Source organism: Pseudophryne corroboree, unplaced genomic scaffold (assembly GCF_028390025.1).
Source record: "Pseudophryne corroboree isolate aPseCor3 unplaced genomic scaffold, aPseCor3.hap2 scaffold_583, whole genome shotgun sequence".
In the NCBI taxonomy this organism is placed as follows: domain Eukaryota; kingdom Metazoa; phylum Chordata; class Amphibia; order Anura; family Myobatrachidae; genus Pseudophryne; species Pseudophryne corroboree.
Genome location: NW_026970182.1, coordinates 341070 through 358073, shown reverse-complemented (window position 1 = coordinate 358073; position 17004 = coordinate 341070). Strand labels below are relative to the sequence as shown.

General features: G+C 34.7%; 5 non-coding genes across 5 annotated transcripts; all 5 read right to left on the bottom strand.

The window, feature by feature from the left end:
- Positions 1-3244: 3244 nt before the first annotated feature.
- On the bottom strand, positions 3245-3318 carry TRNAS-ACU (transfer RNA serine (anticodon ACU)). The gene has a single exon. It is a non-coding gene; the product is annotated as a tRNA-Ser (tRNA).
- A 1093-nt stretch (positions 3319-4411) lies between these two features.
- Positions 4412-4485, bottom strand: TRNAS-ACU (transfer RNA serine (anticodon ACU)). The gene has a single exon. It is a non-coding gene; the product is annotated as a tRNA-Ser (tRNA).
- A 3437-nt stretch (positions 4486-7922) lies between these two features.
- TRNAS-ACU (transfer RNA serine (anticodon ACU)) lies at positions 7923-7996 on the bottom strand. The gene has a single exon. It is a non-coding gene; the product is annotated as a tRNA-Ser (tRNA).
- Positions 7997-9089: 1093 nt separating this feature from the next.
- On the bottom strand, positions 9090-9163 carry TRNAS-ACU (transfer RNA serine (anticodon ACU)). Its single transcript has one exon. It is a non-coding gene; the product is annotated as a tRNA-Ser (tRNA).
- A 5769-nt stretch (positions 9164-14932) lies between these two features.
- TRNAS-ACU (transfer RNA serine (anticodon ACU)) lies at positions 14933-15006 on the bottom strand. The gene has a single exon. It is a non-coding gene; the product is annotated as a tRNA-Ser (tRNA).
- Positions 15007-17004: the final 1998 nt, after the last annotated feature.

Sequence of the window (17004 nt, the reverse complement as noted above, 5' to 3'; positions counted from 1 at the left end):
GTACTGCAATGGAAGCATGCTGGGCCCATAACCCAGAGGTAGGCAGATTGAAACTATCCTTTGCTATATGCATTTTTTTTTGTTAATTTAAGTAATCAAAACTGGGATTGATATTTTTGCTTTTTTATTTTTACTTAAAGTACAATAACTTTTACCATTTTAATTTGTTTTAATAGTATATTGACAGTATAGTTTTCTTTAAAAAATCCCCTTAATTTTCTTTACCCTATTATTAAAAGGGTATTTGACAAAAACAAACTACATTGTCACCAGAAGAGCAATACAAAATGTACAAGTGATATATTAAAATCATCTTTCCAGCTTGAATTTCAATGATGCATTGGGGCAACGATTTTGTGAGAAACATCTTCACCCTTAAATAAAGATTTTCTTAATTCCTTACCTGTGTGCTAATTAGATATCACCTTGTTTTCACATTAAACAGACTTCTACATGAGAAAGCAGCAAGGATGCAGTGGCGTTAATGTTTCCTGGTGTCAACCTGTATTATTTCAGTAGACATTGAAATGAGGATGCATCTTGCTGCCTTTCCAATGAAGCAAGTTTAATTTAGTAATAGGTGAAAAACCATCCCTACAAAGGTGTTAATCAGAGACTTGGCTTTGTGGACATTTTTCAGAGAACAAATTTGTTAGCATAAAAATAAAGCCAGAAAATGAAGAGCTGTTTAATCACTCAATTGGATTTTTTTTTTGCCAGCATATTTCTTTTTCTCTGCAACCCACTGCTAAATTGTGCTTCCTAGCTGTTTTTATAAAATCAATGAATCAAATCTAACTCTGATTGCATCAGAGAAGGCCAGGTACCCTACACCATAACAGCGGGTTTGAAATTTTGACTTGTCTACTTAAAGATCACCAAAATCTGATAACAAGGTCAGTTACGTCCCTGGGTGGGATTGAACCGCCAACCTTTTGGTTAGTAGCCGGACACACCAACCGATTGCGCCACAGAGACCCTTTGCAAAAAGAACTTACTGACAAAGGCTAATAAGCATACATCTAGAACGTTTCCTGAAAAACTTTAAAAAGTCAATAATCTGGAGAGTTTTTGTAAGATGTTTCTTCCATCAACCAACGAAGAAACACATTGGTACTTTCCCATGATGACTGAGTGCTTCAGGATCTCTTGCACTTACATGTGCAGCAGTCTACTGCAATGGAAGCATGCTGGGCCCATAACCCAGAGGTAGGCAGATTGAAACTATCCTTTGCTATATGCATTTTTTTTGTTAATTTAAGTAATCAAAACTGGGATTGATATTTTTGCTCTTTCATTTTTACTTAAAGTACAATAACTTTTACCATTTTAATTTGTTTTAATAGTATATTGACAGTATAGTTTTCTTTAAAAAATCCACTTAATTTTCTTTACCCTATTATTAAAAGGGTAATTGACAAAAACAAACTACATTGTCACCAGAAGAGCAATACAAAATGTACAAGTGATATATTAAAATCATCTTTCCAGCTTGAATTTCAATGATGCATTGGGGCAACGATTTTGTGAGAAACATCTTCACCCTTAAATAAAGATTTTCTTAATTCCTTACCTGTGTGCTAATTAGATATCACCTTGTTTTCACATTAAACAGACTTCTACATGAGAAAGCAGCAAGGATGCAGTGGCGTTAATGTTTCCTGGTGTCAACCTGTATTATTTCAGTAGACATTGAAATGAGGATGCATCTTGCTGCCTTTCCAATGAAGCAAGTTTAATTTAGTAATAGGTGAAAAACCATCCCTACAAAGGTGTTAATCAGAGACTTGGCTTTGTGGACACTTTTCAGAGAACAAATTTGTTAGCATAAAAATAAAGCCAGAAAATGAAGAGCTGTTTAATCACTCAATTGGATTTTTTTTTGCCAGCATATTTCTTTTTCTCTGCAACCCACTGCTAAATTGTGCTTCCTAGCTGTTTTTATAAAATCAATGAATCAAATCTAACTCTGATTACATCAGAGAAGGCCAGGTACCTTACACCATAACAGGGGGTTTGAAATTTTGACTTGTCTACTTAAAGATCACCAAAATCTGATAACAAGGTCAATAACGTCCCTGGTTGGGACTGAACCACCAACCTTTTGGTTAGTAGCCGGACACACTAACTGATTGCGCCACAGAGACACTTTGCAAAAAGTACATACTGACAAAGGCTAATAAGCATACATCTAGAACGTTTCCTAGAAAAACTTTAAAAAGTCAATAATCTGGAGAGTTTTTGTAAGATGTTTCTTCCATCAACCAACAAAGAAACACATTGGTACTTTCCCATGATGACTGAGTGCTTCAGGATCTCTTGCACTTACATGTGCAGCAGAGTACTGCAATGGAAGCATGCTGGGCCCATAACCCAGAGGTAGGCAGATTGAAACTATCCTTTGCTATATGCATTTTTTTTTGTTAATTTAAGTAATCAAAACTGGGATTGATATTTTTGCTCTTTTATTTTTACTTAAAGTACAATAACTTTTACCATTTTAATTTGTTTTAATAGTATATTGACAGTATAGTTTTCTTTAAAAAATCCACTTAATTTTCTTTACCCTATTATTAAAAGGGTAATTGACAAAAACAAACTACATTGTCACCAGAAGAGCAATACAAAATGTACAAGTGATATATTAAAATCATCTTTCCAGCTTGAATTTCAATGATGCATTGGGGCAACGATTTTGTGAGAAACATCTTCACCCTTAAATAAAGATTTTCTTAATTCCTTACCTGTGTGCTAATTAGATATCACCTTGTTTTCACATTAAACAGACTTCTACATGAGAAAGCAGCAAGGATGCAGTGGCGTTAATGTTTCCTGGTGTCAACCTGTATTATTTCAGTAGACATTGAAATGAGGATGCATCTTGCTGCCTTTCCAATGAAGCAAGTTTAATTTAGTAATAGGTGAAAAACCATCCCTACAAAGGTGTTAATCAGAGACTTGGCTTTGTGGACACTTTTCAGAGAACAAATTTGTTAGCATAAAAATAAAGCCAGAAAATGAAGAGCTGTTTAATCACTCAATTGGATTTTTTTTTGCCAGCATATTTCTTTTTCTCTGCAACCCACTGCTAAATTGTGCTTCCTAGCTGTTTTTATAAAATCAATGAATCAAATCTAACTCTGATTACATCAGAGAAGGCCAGGTACCCTACACCATAACAGGGGGTTTGAAATTTTGACTTGTCTACTTAAAGATCACCAAAATCTGATAACAAGGTCAATTACGTCCCTGGGTGGGATTGAACCACCAACCTTTTGGTTAGTAGCCGGACACACTAACCGATTGCGCCACAGAGACTCTTTACAAAAAGTACATACTGACAAAGGCTAATAAGCATACATCTAGAACGTTTCCTAGAAAAACTTTAAAAAGTTAATAATCTGGAGAGTTTTTGTAAGATGTTTCTTCCATCAACCAACAAAGAAACACATTGGTACTTTCCCATGATGACTGAGTGCTTCAGGATCTCTTGCACTTACATGTGCAGCAGAGTACTGCAATGGAAGCATGCTGGGCCCATAACCCAGAGGTAGGCAGATTGAAACTATCCTTTGCTATATGCATTTTTTTTGTTAATTTAAGTAATCAAAACTGGGATTGATATTTTTGCTCTTTTATTTTTACTTAAAGTACAATAACTTTTACCATTTTAATTTGTTTTAATAGTATATTGACAGTATAGTTTTCTTTAAAAAATCCACTTAATTTTCTTTACCCTATTATTAAAAGGGTAATTGACAAAAACAAACTACATTGTCACCAGAAGAGCAATACAAAATGTACAAGTGATATATTAAAATCATCTTTCCAGCTTGAATTTCAATGATGCATTGGGGCAACGATTTTGTGAGAAACATCTTCACCCTTAAATAAAGATTTTCTTAATTCCTTACCTGTGTGCTAATTAGATATCACCTTGTTTTCACATTAAACAAACTTCTACATGAGAAAGCAGCAAGGATGCAGTGGCGTTAATGTTTCTTGGTGTCAACCTGTATTATTTCAGTAGACATTGAAATGAGGATGCATCTTGCTGCCTTTCCAATGAAGCAAGTTTAATTTAGTAATAGGTGAAAAACCATCCCTACAAAGGTGTTAATCAGAGACTTGGCTTTGTGGACACTTTTCAGAGAACAAATTTGTTAGCATAAAAATAAAGCCAGAAAATGAAGAGCTGTTTAATCACTCAATTGGATTTTTTTTTGCCAGCATATTTCTTTTTCTCTGCAACCCACTGCTAAATTGTGCTTCCTAGCTGTTTTTATAAAATCAATGAATCAAATCTAACTCTGATTACATCAGAGAAGGCCAGGTACCCTACACCATAACAGGGGGTTTGAAATTTTGACTTGTCTACTTAAAGATCACCAAAATCTGATAAGGTCAATTACGTCCCTGGGTGGGATTGAACCACCAACCTTTTGGTTAGTAGCCGGACACACTAACCGATTGCGCCACAGAGACACTTTGCAAAAAGTATATTCTGACAAAGGCTAATAAGCATACATCTAGAACGTTTCCTAGAAAAACTTTAAAAAGTCAATAATCTGGAGAGTTTTTGTAAGATGTTTCTTCCATCAACCAACGAAGAAACACTTTGGTACTTTCCCATGATGACTGAGTGCTTCAGGATCTCTTGCACTTACATGTGCAGCAGAGTACTGCAATGGAAGCATGCTGGGCCCATAACCCAGAGGTAGGCAGATTGAAACTATCCTTTGCTATATGCATTTTTTTTGTTAATTTAAGTAATCAAAACTGGGATTGATATTTTTGCTCTTTTATTTTTACTTAAAGTACAATAACTTTTACCATTTTAATTTGTTTTAATAGTATATTGACAGTATAGTTTTCTTTAAAAAATCCACTTAATTTTCTTTACCCTATTATTAAAAGGGTAATTGACAAAAACAAACTACATTGTCACCAGAAGAGCAATACAAAATGTACAAGTGATATATTAAAATCATCTTTCCAGCTTGAATTTCAATGATGCATTGGGGCAACGATTTTGTGAGAAACATCTTCACCCTTAAATAAAGATTTTCTTAATTCCTTACCTGTGTGCTAATTAGATATCACCTTGTTTTCACATTAAACAGACTTCTACATGAGAAAGCAGCAAGGATGCAGTGGCGTTAATGTTTCCTGGTGTCAACCTGTATTATTTCAGTAGACATTGAAATGAGGATGCATCTTGCTGCCTTTCCAATGAAGCAAGTTTAATTTAGTAATAGGTGAAAAACCATCCCTACAAAGGTGTTAATCAGAGACTTGGCTTTGTGGACACTTTTCAGAGAACAAATTTGTTAGCATAAAAATAAAGCGAGAAAATGAAGAGCTGTTTAATCACTCAATTGGATTTTTTTTTGCCAGCATATTTCTTTTTCTCTGCAACCCACTGCTAAATTGTGCTTCCTAGCTGTTTTTATAAAATCAATGAATCAAATCTAACTCTGATTACATCAGAGAAGGCCAGGTACCCTACACCATAACAGGGGGTTTGAAATTTTGACTTGTCTACTTAAAGATCACCAAAATCTGATAACAAGGTCAATTACGTCCCTGGGTGGGATTGAACCACCAACTTTTTGGTTAGTAGCCGGACACACTAACCGATTGCGGTACAGAGACACTTTGCAAAAATTACATACTGACAAAGGCTAATAAGCATACATCTAGAACGTTTCCTAGAAAAACTTTAAAAAGTCAATAATCTGGAGAGTTTTTGTAAGATGTTTCTTCCATCAACCAACGAAGAAACACATTGGTACTTTCCCATGATGACTGAGTGCTTCAGGATCTCTTGCACTTACATGTGCAGCAGAGTACTGCAATGGAAGCATGCTGGGCCCATAACCCAGAGGTAGGCAGATTGAAACTATCCTTTGCTATATGCATTTTTTTTGTTAATTTAAGTAATCAAAACTGGGATTGATATTTTTGCTCTTTTATTTTTACTTAAAGTACAATAACTTTTACCATTTTAATTTGTTTTAATAGTATATTGACAGTATAGTTTTCTTTAAAAAATCCACTTAATTTTCTTTACCCTATTATTAAAAGGGTAATTGACAAAAACAAACTACATTGTCACCAGAAGAGCAATACAAAATGTACAAGTGATATATTAAAATCATCTTTCCAGCTTGAATTTCAATGATGCATTGGGGCAACGATTTTGTGAGAAACATCTTCACCCTTAAATAAAGATTTTCTTAATTCCTTACCTGTGTGCTAATTAGATATCACCTTGTTTTCACATTAAACAGACTTCTACATGAGAAAGCAGCAAGGATGCAGTGGCGTTAATGTTTCCTGGTGTCAACCTGTATTATTTCAGTAGACATTGAAATGAGGATGCATCTTGCTGCCTTTCCAATGAAGCAAGTTTAATTTAGTAATAGGTGAAAAACCATCCCTACAAAGGTGTTAATCAGAGACTTGGCTTTGTGGACACTTTTCAGAGAACAAATTTGTTAGCATAAAAATAAAGTCAGAAAATGAAGAGCTGTTTAATCACTCAATTGGATTTTTTTTTGCCAGCATATTTCTTTTTCTCTGCAACCCACTGCTAAATTGTGCTTCCTAGCTGTTTTTATAAAATCAATGAATCAAATCTAACTCTGATTACATCAGAGAAGGCCAGGTACCCTACACCATAACAGGGGGTTTGAAATTTTGACTTGTCTACTTAAAGATCACCAAAATCTGATAACAAAGTCAATTACATCCCTGGGTGGGATTGAACCACCAACCTTTTGGTTAGTAGCTGGACACACTAACCGATTGCGCCACAGAGACACTTTGCAAAAAGTACATACTGACAAAGGCTAATAAGCATACATCTAGAACGTTTCCTAGAAAAACTTTAAAAAGTCAATAATCTGGAGAGTTTTTGTAAGATGTTTCTTCCATCAACCAACGAAGAAACACATTGGTACTTTCCCATGATGACTGAGTGCTTCAGGATCTCTTGCACTTACATGTGCAGCAGAGTACTGCAATGGAAGCATGCTGGGCCCATAACCCAGAGGTAGGCAGATTGAAACTATCCTTTGCTATATGCATTTTTTTTTGTTAATTTAAGTAATCAAAACTGGGATTGATATTTTTGCTCTTTTATTTTTACTTAAAGTACAATAACTTTTACCATTTTAATTTGTTTTAATAGTATATTGACAGTATAGTTTTCTTTAAAAAATCCACTTAATTTTCTTTACCCTATTATTAAAAGGGTAATTGACAAAAACAAACTACATTGTCACCAGAAGATCAATACAAAATGTACAAGTGATATATTAAAATCATCTTTCCAGCTTGAATTTCAATGATGCATTGGGGCAACGATTTTGTGAGAAACATCTTCACCCTTAAATAAAGATTTTCTTAATTCCTTACCTGTGTGCTAATTAGATATCACCTTGTTTTCACATTAAACAGACTTCTACATGAGAAAGCAGCAAGGATGCAGTGGCGTTAATGTTTCCTGGTGTCAACCTGTATTATTTCAGTAGACATTGAAATGAGGATGCATCTTGCTGCCTTTCCAATGAAGCAAGTTTAATTTAGTAATAGTTGAAAAACCATCCCTACAAAGGTGTTAATCAGAGACTTGGCTTTGTGGACACTTTTCAGAGAACAAATTTGTTAGCATAAAAATAAAGCCAGAAAATGAAGAGCTGTTTAATCACTCAATTGGATTTTTTTTTGCCAGCATATTTCTTTTTCTCTGCAACCCACTGCTAAATTGTGCTTCCTAGCTGTTTTTATAAAATCAATGAATCAAATCTAACTCTGATTACATCAGAGAAGGCCAGGTACCCTACACCATAACAGGGGGTTTGAAATTTTGACTTGTCTACTTAAAGATCACCAAAATCTGATAACAAGGTCAATTACGTCCCTGGGTGGGATTGAACCACCAACCTTTTGGTTAGTAGCCGGACACACTAACCGATTGCGCCACAGAGACTCTTTACAAAAAGTACATACTGACAAAGGCTAATAAGCATACATCTAGAACGTTTCCTAGAAAAACTTTAAAAAGTTAATAATCTGGAGAGTTTTTGTAAGATGTTTCTTCCATCAACCAACAAAGAAACACATTGGTACTTTCCCATGATGACTGAGTGCTTCAGGATCTCTTGCACTTACATGTGCAGCAGAGTACTGCAATGGAAGCATGCTGGGCCCATAACCCAGAGGTAGGCAGATTGAAACTATCCTTTGCTATATGCATTTTTTTTGTTAATTTAAGTAATCAAAACTGGGATTGATATTTTTGCTCTTTTATTTTTACTTAAAGTACAATAACTTTTACCATTTTAATTTGTTTTAATAGTATATTGACAGTATAGTTTTCTTTAAAAAATCCACTTAATTTTCTTTACCCTATTATTAAAAGGGTAATTGACAAAAACAAACTACATTGTCACCAGAAGAGCAATACAAAATGTACAAGTGATATATTAAAATCATCTTTCCAGCTTGAATTTCAATGATGCATTGGGGCAACAATTTTGTGAGAAACATCTTCACCCTTAAATAAAGATTTTCTTAATTCCTTACCTGTGTGCTAATTAGATATCACCTTGTTTTCACATTAAACAAACTTCTACATGAGAAAGCAGCAAGGATGCAGTGGCGTTAATGTTTCTTGGTGTCAACCTGTATTATTTCAGTAGACATTGAAATGAGGATGCATCTTGCTGCCTTTCCAATGAAGCAAGTTTAATTTAGTAATAGGTGAAAAACCATCCCTACAAAGGTGTTAATCAGAGACTTGGCTTTGTGGACACTTTTCAGAGAACAAATTTGTTAGCATAAAAATAAAGCCAGAAAATGAAGAGCTGTTTAATCACTCAATTGGATTTTTTTTTGCCAGCATATTTCTTTTTCTCTGCAACCCACTGCTAAATTGTGCTTCCTAGCTGTTTTTATAAAATCAATGAATCAAATCTAACTCTGATTACATCAGAGAAGGCCAGGTACCCTACACCATAACAGGGGGTTTGAAATTTTGACTTGTCTACTTAAAGATCACCAAAATCTGATAAGGTCAATTACGTCCCTGGGTGGGATTGAACCACCAACCTTTTGGTTAGTAGCCGGACACACTAACCGATTGCGCCACAGAGACACTTTGCAAAAAGTATATTCTGACAAAGGCTAATAAGCATACATCTAGAACGTTTCCTAGAAAAACTTTAAAAAGTCAATAATCTGGAGAGTTTTTGTAAGATGTTTCTTCCATCAACCAACGAAGAAACACATTGGTACTTTCCCATGATGACTGAGTGCTTCAGGATCTCTTGCACTTACATGTGCAGCAGAGTACTGCAATGGAAGCATGCTGGGCCCATAACCCAGAGGTAGGCAGATTGAAACTATCCTTTGCTATATGCATTTTTTTGTTAATTTAAGTAATCAAAACTGGGATTGATATTTTTGCTCTTTTATTTTTACTTAAAGTACAATAACTTTTACCATTTTAATTTGTTTTAATAGTATATTGACAGTATAGTTTTCTTTAAAAAATCCACTTAATTTTCTTTACCCTATTATTAAAAGGGTAATTGACAAAAACAAACTACATTGTCACCAGAAGAGCAATACAAAATGTACAAGTGATATATTAAAATCATCTTTCCAGCTTGAATTTCAATGATGCATTGGGGCAACGATTTTGTGAGAAACATCTTCACCCTTAAATAAAGATTTTCTTAATTCCTTACCTGTGTGCTAATTAGATATCACCTTGTTTTCACATTAAACAGACTTCTACATGAGAAAGCAGCAAGGATGCAGTGGCGTTAATGTTTCCTGGTGTCAACCTGTATTATTTCAGTAGACATTGAAATGAGGATGCATCTTGCTGCCTTTCCAATGAAGCAAGTTTAATTTAGTAATAGGTGAAAAACCATCCCTACAAAGGTGTTAATCAGAGACTTGGCTTTGTGGACACTTTTCAGAGAACAAATTTGTTAGCATAAAAATAAAGCGAGAAAATGAAGAGCTGTTTAATCACTCAATTGGATTTTTTTTTGCCAGCATATTTCTTTTTCTCTGCAACCCACTGCTAAATTGTGCTTCCTAGCTGTTTTTATAAAATCAATGAATCAAATCTAACTCTGATTACATCAGAGAAGGCCAGGTACCCTACACCATAACAGGGGGTTTGAAATTTTGACTTGTCTACTTAAAGATCACCAAAATCTGATAACAAGGTCAATTACGTCCCTGGGTGGGATTGAACCACCAACTTTTTGGTTAGTAGCCGGACACACTAACCGATTGCGGTACAGAGACACTTTGCAAAAATTACATACTGACAAAGGCTAATAAGCATACATCTAGAACGTTTCCTAGAAAAACTTTAAAAAGTCAATAATCTGGAGAGTTTTTGTAAGATGTTTCTTCCATCAACCAACGAAGAAACACATTGGTACTTTCCCATGATGACTGAGTGCTTCAGGATCTCTTGCACTTACATGTGCAGCAGAGTACTGCAATGGAAGCATGCTGGGCCCATAACCCAGAGGTAGGCAGATTGAAACTATCCTTTGCTATATGCATTTTTTTTGTTAATTTAAGTAATCAAAACTGGGATTGATATTTTTGCTCTTTTATTTTTACTTAAAGTACAATAACTTTTACCATTTTAATTTGTTTTAATAGTATATTGACAGTATAGTTTTCTTTAAAAAATCCACTTAATTTTCTTTACCCTATTATTAAAAGGGTAATTGACAAAAACAAACTACATTGTCACCAGAAGAGCAATACAAAATGTACAAGTGATATATTAAAATCATCTTTCCAGCTTGAATTTCAATGATGCATTGGGGCAACGATTTTGTGAGAAACATCTTCACCCTTAAATAAAGATTTTCTTAATTCCTTACCTGTGTGCTAATTAGATATCACCTTGTTTTCACATTAAACAGACTTCTACATGAGAAAGCAGCAAGGATGCAGTGGCGTTAATGTTTCCTGGTGTCAACCTGCATTATTTCAGTAGACATTGAAATGAGGATGCATCTTGCTGCCTTTCCAATGAAGCAAGTTTAATTTAGTAATAGGTGAAAAACCATCCCTACAAAGGTGTTAATCAGAGACTTGGCTTTGTGGACACTTTTCAGAGAACAAATTTGTTAGCATAAAAATAAAGTCAGAAAATGAAGAGCTGTTTAATCACTCAATTGGATTTTTTTTTGCCAGCATATTTCTTTTTCTCTGCAACCCACTGCTAAATTGTGCTTCCTAGCTGTTTTTATAAAATCAATGAATCAAATCTAACTCTGATTACATCAGAGAAGGCCAGGTACCCTACACCATAACAGGGGGTTTGAAATTTTGACTTGTCTACTTAAAGATCACCAAAATCTGATAACAAGGTCAATTACATCCCTGGGTGGGATTGAACCACCAACCTTTTGGTTAGTAGCTGGACACACTAACCGATTACGCCACAGAGACACTTTGCAAAAAGTACATACTGACAAAGGCTAATAAGCATACATCTAGAACGTTTCCTAGAAAAACTTTAAAAAGTCAATAATCTGGAGAGTTTTTGTAAGATGTTTCTTCCATCAACCAACGAAGAAACACATTGGTACTTTCCCATGATGACTGAGTGCTTCAGGATCTCTTGCACTTACATGTGCAGCAGAGTACTGCAATGGAAGCATGCTGGGCCCATAACCCAGAGGTAGGCAGATTGAAACTATCCTTTGCTATATGCATTTTTTTTTGTTAATTTAAGTAATCAAAACTGGGATTGATATTTTTGCTCTTTTATTTTTACTTAAAGTACAATAACTTTTACAATTTTAATTTGTTTTAATAGTATATTGACAGTATAGTTTTCTTTAAAAAATCCACTTAATTTTCTTTACCCTATTATTAAAAGGGTAATTGACAAAAACAAACTACATTGTCACCAGAAGAGCAATACAAAATGTACAAGTGATATATTAAAATCATCTTTCCAGCTTGAATTTCAATGATGCATTGGGGCAACGATTTTGTGAGAAACATCTTCACCCTTAAATAAAGATTTTCTTAATTCCTTACCTGTGTGCTAATTAGATATCACCTTGTTTTCACATTAAACAGACTTCCACATGAGAAAGCAGCAAGGATGCAGTGGCGTTAATGTTTCCTGGTGTCAACCCGTATTATTTCAGTAGACATTGAAATGAAGATGCATCTTGCTGCCTTTCCAATGAAGCAAGTTTAATTTAGTAATAGGTGATAAACCATCCCTACAAAGGTGTTAATCAGAGACTTGGCTTTGTGGACACTTTTCAGAGAACAAATTTGTTAGCATAAAAATAAAGCCAGAAAATGAAGAGCTGTTTAATCACTCAATTGGATTTTTTTTGCCAGCATATTTCTTTTTCTCTGCAACCCACTGCTAAATTGTGCTTCCTAGCTGTTTTTATTAAATCACTGAATCAAATCTAACTCTGATTACATCAGAGAAGGCCAGGTACCCTACACCATAACAGAGGGTTTGAAATTTTGACTTGTCTACTTAAAGATCACCAAAATCTGATAACAAGGTCAATTACATCCCTGGGTGGGATTGAATCACCAACCTTTTGGTTAGTAACCAGACACACTAACCGATTGCGCCACAGAGACACTTTGTAAAAAGTACGTACTGACAAAGGCTAATAAGCATACATCTAGAACGTTTCCTAGAAAAACTTTAAAAAGTCAATAATCTGGAGAGTTTTTGTAAGATGTTTCTTCCATCAACCAACGAAGAAACACATTGGTACTTTCCCATGATGAGTGAGTGCTTCAGGATCTACTGCACTTACATGTGCAGCAGAGTACAGCAATGGAAGCATGCTGGGCACATAACCCAGAGGTAAGCAGATTGAAACTATCCTCTGCTATATGCATTTTTTTTGTTAATTAAAGTAATCCAAAACTGGGATTGATATTTTGGCTCTTTTATTTTTACTTAAAGTACAACAACTTTTACCATTTTAATTTGTTTTAATAGTATATTGACAGTATAGTTTTCTTTAAAAAATCCACTTAATTTTCTTTACCCTATTATTAAAAGGGTAATTGACAAAAACAAACTACATTGTCACCAGAAGAGCAATACAAAATGTACAAGTGATATATTAAAATCATCTTTCCAGCTTGAATTTCAATGATGCATTGGGGCAACGATTTTGTGAGAAACATCTTCACCCTTAAATAAAGATTTTCTTAATTCCTTACCTGTGTGCTAATTAGATATCACCTTGTTTTCACATTAAACAAACTTCTACATGAGAAAGCAGCAAGGATGCAGTGGCGTTAATGTTTCTTGGTGTCAGCCTGTATTATTTCAGTAGACATTGAAATGAGGATGCATCTTGCTGCCTTTCCAATGAAGCAAGTTTAATTTAGTAATAGGTGAAAAACCATCCCTACAAAGGTGTTAATCAGAGACTTGGCTTTGTGGACACTTTTCAGAGAACAAATTTGTTAGCATAAAAATAAAGCCAGAAAATGAAGAGCTGTTTAATCACTCAATTGGATTTTTTTTTGCCAGCATATTTCTTTTTCTCTGCAACCCACTGCTAAATTGTGCTTCCTAGCTGTTTTTATAAAATCAATGAATCAAATCTAACTCTGATTACATCAGAGAAGGCCAGGTACCCTACACCATAACAGGGGGTTTGAAATTTTGACTTGTCTACTTAAAGATCACCAAAATCTGATAAGGTCAATTACGTCCCTGGGTGGGATTGAACCACCAACCTTTTGGTTAGTAGCCGGACACACCAACCGATTGCGCCACAGAGACACTTTGCAAAAAGTATATTCTGACAAAGGCTAATAAGCATACATCTAGAACGTTTCCTAGAAAAACTTTAAAAAGTCAATAATCTGGAGAGTTTTTGTAAGATGTTTCTTCCATCAACCAACGAAGAAACACATTGGTACTTTCCCATGATGACTGAGTGCTTCAGGATCTCTTGCACTTACATGTGCAGCAGAGTACTGCAATGGAAGCATGCTGGGCCCATAACCCAGAGGTAGGCAGATTGAAACTATCCTTTGCTATATGCATTTTTTTGTTAATTTAAGTAATCAAAACTGGGATTGATATTTTTGCTCTTTTATTTTTACTTAAAGTACAATAACTTTTACCATTTTAATTTGTTTTAATAGTATATTGACAGTATAGTTTTCTTTAAAAAATCCACTTAATTTTCTTTACCCTATTATTAAAAGGGTAATTGACAAAAACAAACTACATTGTCACCAGAAGAGCAATACAAAATGTACAAGTGATATATTAAAATCATCTTTCCAGCTTGAATTTCAATGATGCATTGGGGCAACGATTTTGTGAGAAACATCTTCACCCTTAAATAAAGATTTTCTTAATTCCTTACCTGTGTGCTAATTAGATATCACCTTGTTTTCACATTAAACAAACTTCTACATGAGAAAGCAGCAAGGATGCAGTGGCGTTAATGTTTCTTGGTGTCAACCTGTATTATTTCAGTAGACATTGAAATGAGGATGCATCTTGCTGCCTTTCCAATGAAGCAAGTTTAATTTAGTAATAGGTGAAAAACCATCCCTACAAAGGTGTTAATCAGAGACTTGGCTTTGTGGACACTTTTCAGAGAACAAATTTGTTAGCATAAAAATAAAGCCAGAAAATGAAGAGCTGTTTAATCACTCAATTGGATTTTTTTTTGCCAGCATATTTCTTTTTCTCTGCAACCCACTGCTAAATTGTGCTTCCTAGCTGTTTTTATAAAATCAATGAATCAAATCTAACTCTGATTACATCAGAGAAGGCCAGGTACCCTACACCATAACAGGGGGTTTGAAATTTTGACTTGTCTACTTAAAGATCACCAAAATCTGATAAGGTCAATTACGTCCCTGGGTGGGATTGAACCACCAACCTTTTGGTTAGTAGCCGGACACACTAACCGATTGCGCCACAGAGACACTTTGCAAAAAGTATATTCTGACAAAGGCTAATAAGCATACATCTAGAACGTTTCCTAGAAAAACTTTAAAAAGTCAATAATCTGGAGAGTTTTTGTAAGATGTTTCTTCCATCAACCAACGAAGAAACACATTGGTACTTTCCCATGATGACTGAGTGCTTCAGGATCTCTTGCACTTACATGTGCAGCAGAGTACTGCAATGGAAGCATGCTGGGCCCATAACCCAGAGGTAGGCAGATTGAAACTATCCTTTGCTATATGCATTTTTTTGTTAATTTAAGTAATCAAAACTGGGATTGATATTTTTGCTCTTTTATTTTTACTTAAAGTACAATAACTTTTACCATTTTAATTTGTTTTAATAGTATATTGACAGTATAGTTTTCTTTAAAAAATCCACTTAATTTTCTTTACCCTATTATTAAAAGGGTAATTGACAAAAACAAACTACATTGTCACCAGAAGAGCAATACAAAATGTACAAGTGATATATTAAAATCATCTTTCCAGCTTGAATTTCAATGATGCATTGGGGCAACGATTTTGTGAGAAACATCTTCACCCTTAAATAAAGATTTTCTTAATTCCTTACCTGTGTGCTAATTAGATATCACCTTGTTTTCACATTAAACAGACTTCTACATGAGAAAGCAGCAAGGATGCAGTGGCGTTAATGTTTCCTGGTGTCAACCTGTATTATTTCAGTAGACATTGAAATGAGGATGCATCTTGCTGCCTTTCCAATGAAGCAAGTTTAATTTAGTAATAGGTGAAAAACCATCCCTACAAAGGTGTTAATCAGAGACTTGGCTTTGTGGACACTTTTCAGAGAACAAATTTGTTAGCATAAAAATAAAGCGAGAAAATGAAGAGCTGTTTAATCACTCAATTGGATTTTTTTTTGCCAGCATATTTCTTTTTCTCTGCAACCCACTGCTAAATTGTGCTTCCTAGCTGTTTTTATAAAATCAATGAATCAAATCTAACTCTGATTACATCAGAGAAGGCCAGGTACCCTACACCATAACAGGGGGTTTGAAATTTTGACTTGTCTACTTAAAGATCACCAAAATCTGATAACAAGGTCAATTACGTCCCTGGGTGGGATTGAACCACCAACTTTTTGGTTAGTAGCCGGACACACTAACCGATTGCGGTACAGAGACACTTTGCAAAAATTACATACTGACAAAGGCTAATAAGCATACATCTAGAACGTTTCCTAGAAAAACTTTAAAAAGTCAATAATCTGGAGAGTTTTTGTAAGATGTTTCTTCCATCAACCAACGAAGAAACACATTGGTACTTTCCCATGATGACTGAGTGCTTCAGGATCTCTTGCACTTACATGTGCAGCAGAGTACTGCAATGGAAGCATGCTGGGCCCATAACCCAGAGGTAGGCAGATTGAAACTATCCTTTGCTATATGCATTTTTTTTGTTAATTTAAGTAATCAAAACTGGGATTGATATTTTTGCTCTTTTATTTTTACTTAAAGTACAATAACTTTTACCATTTTAATTTGTTTTAATAGTATATTGACAGTATAGTTTTCTTTAAAAAATCCACTTAATTTTCTTTACCCTATTATTAAAAGGGTAATTGACAAAAACAAACTACATTGTCACCAGAAGAGCAATACAAAATGTACAAGTGATATATTAAAATCATCTTTCCAGCTTGAATTTCAATGATGCATTGGGGCAACGATTTTGTGAGAAACATCTTCACCCTTAAATAAAGATTTTCTTAATTCCTTACCTGTGTGCTAATTAGATATCACCTTGTTTTCACATTAAACAGACTTCTACATGAGAAAGCAGCAAGGATGCAGTGGCGTTAATGTTTCCTGGTGTCAACCTGCATTATTTCAGTAGACATTGAAATGAGGATGCATCTTGCTGCCTTTCCAATGAAGCAAGTTTAATTTAGTAATAGGTGAAAAACCATCCCTACAAAGGTGTTAATCAGAGACTTGGCTTTGTGGACACTTT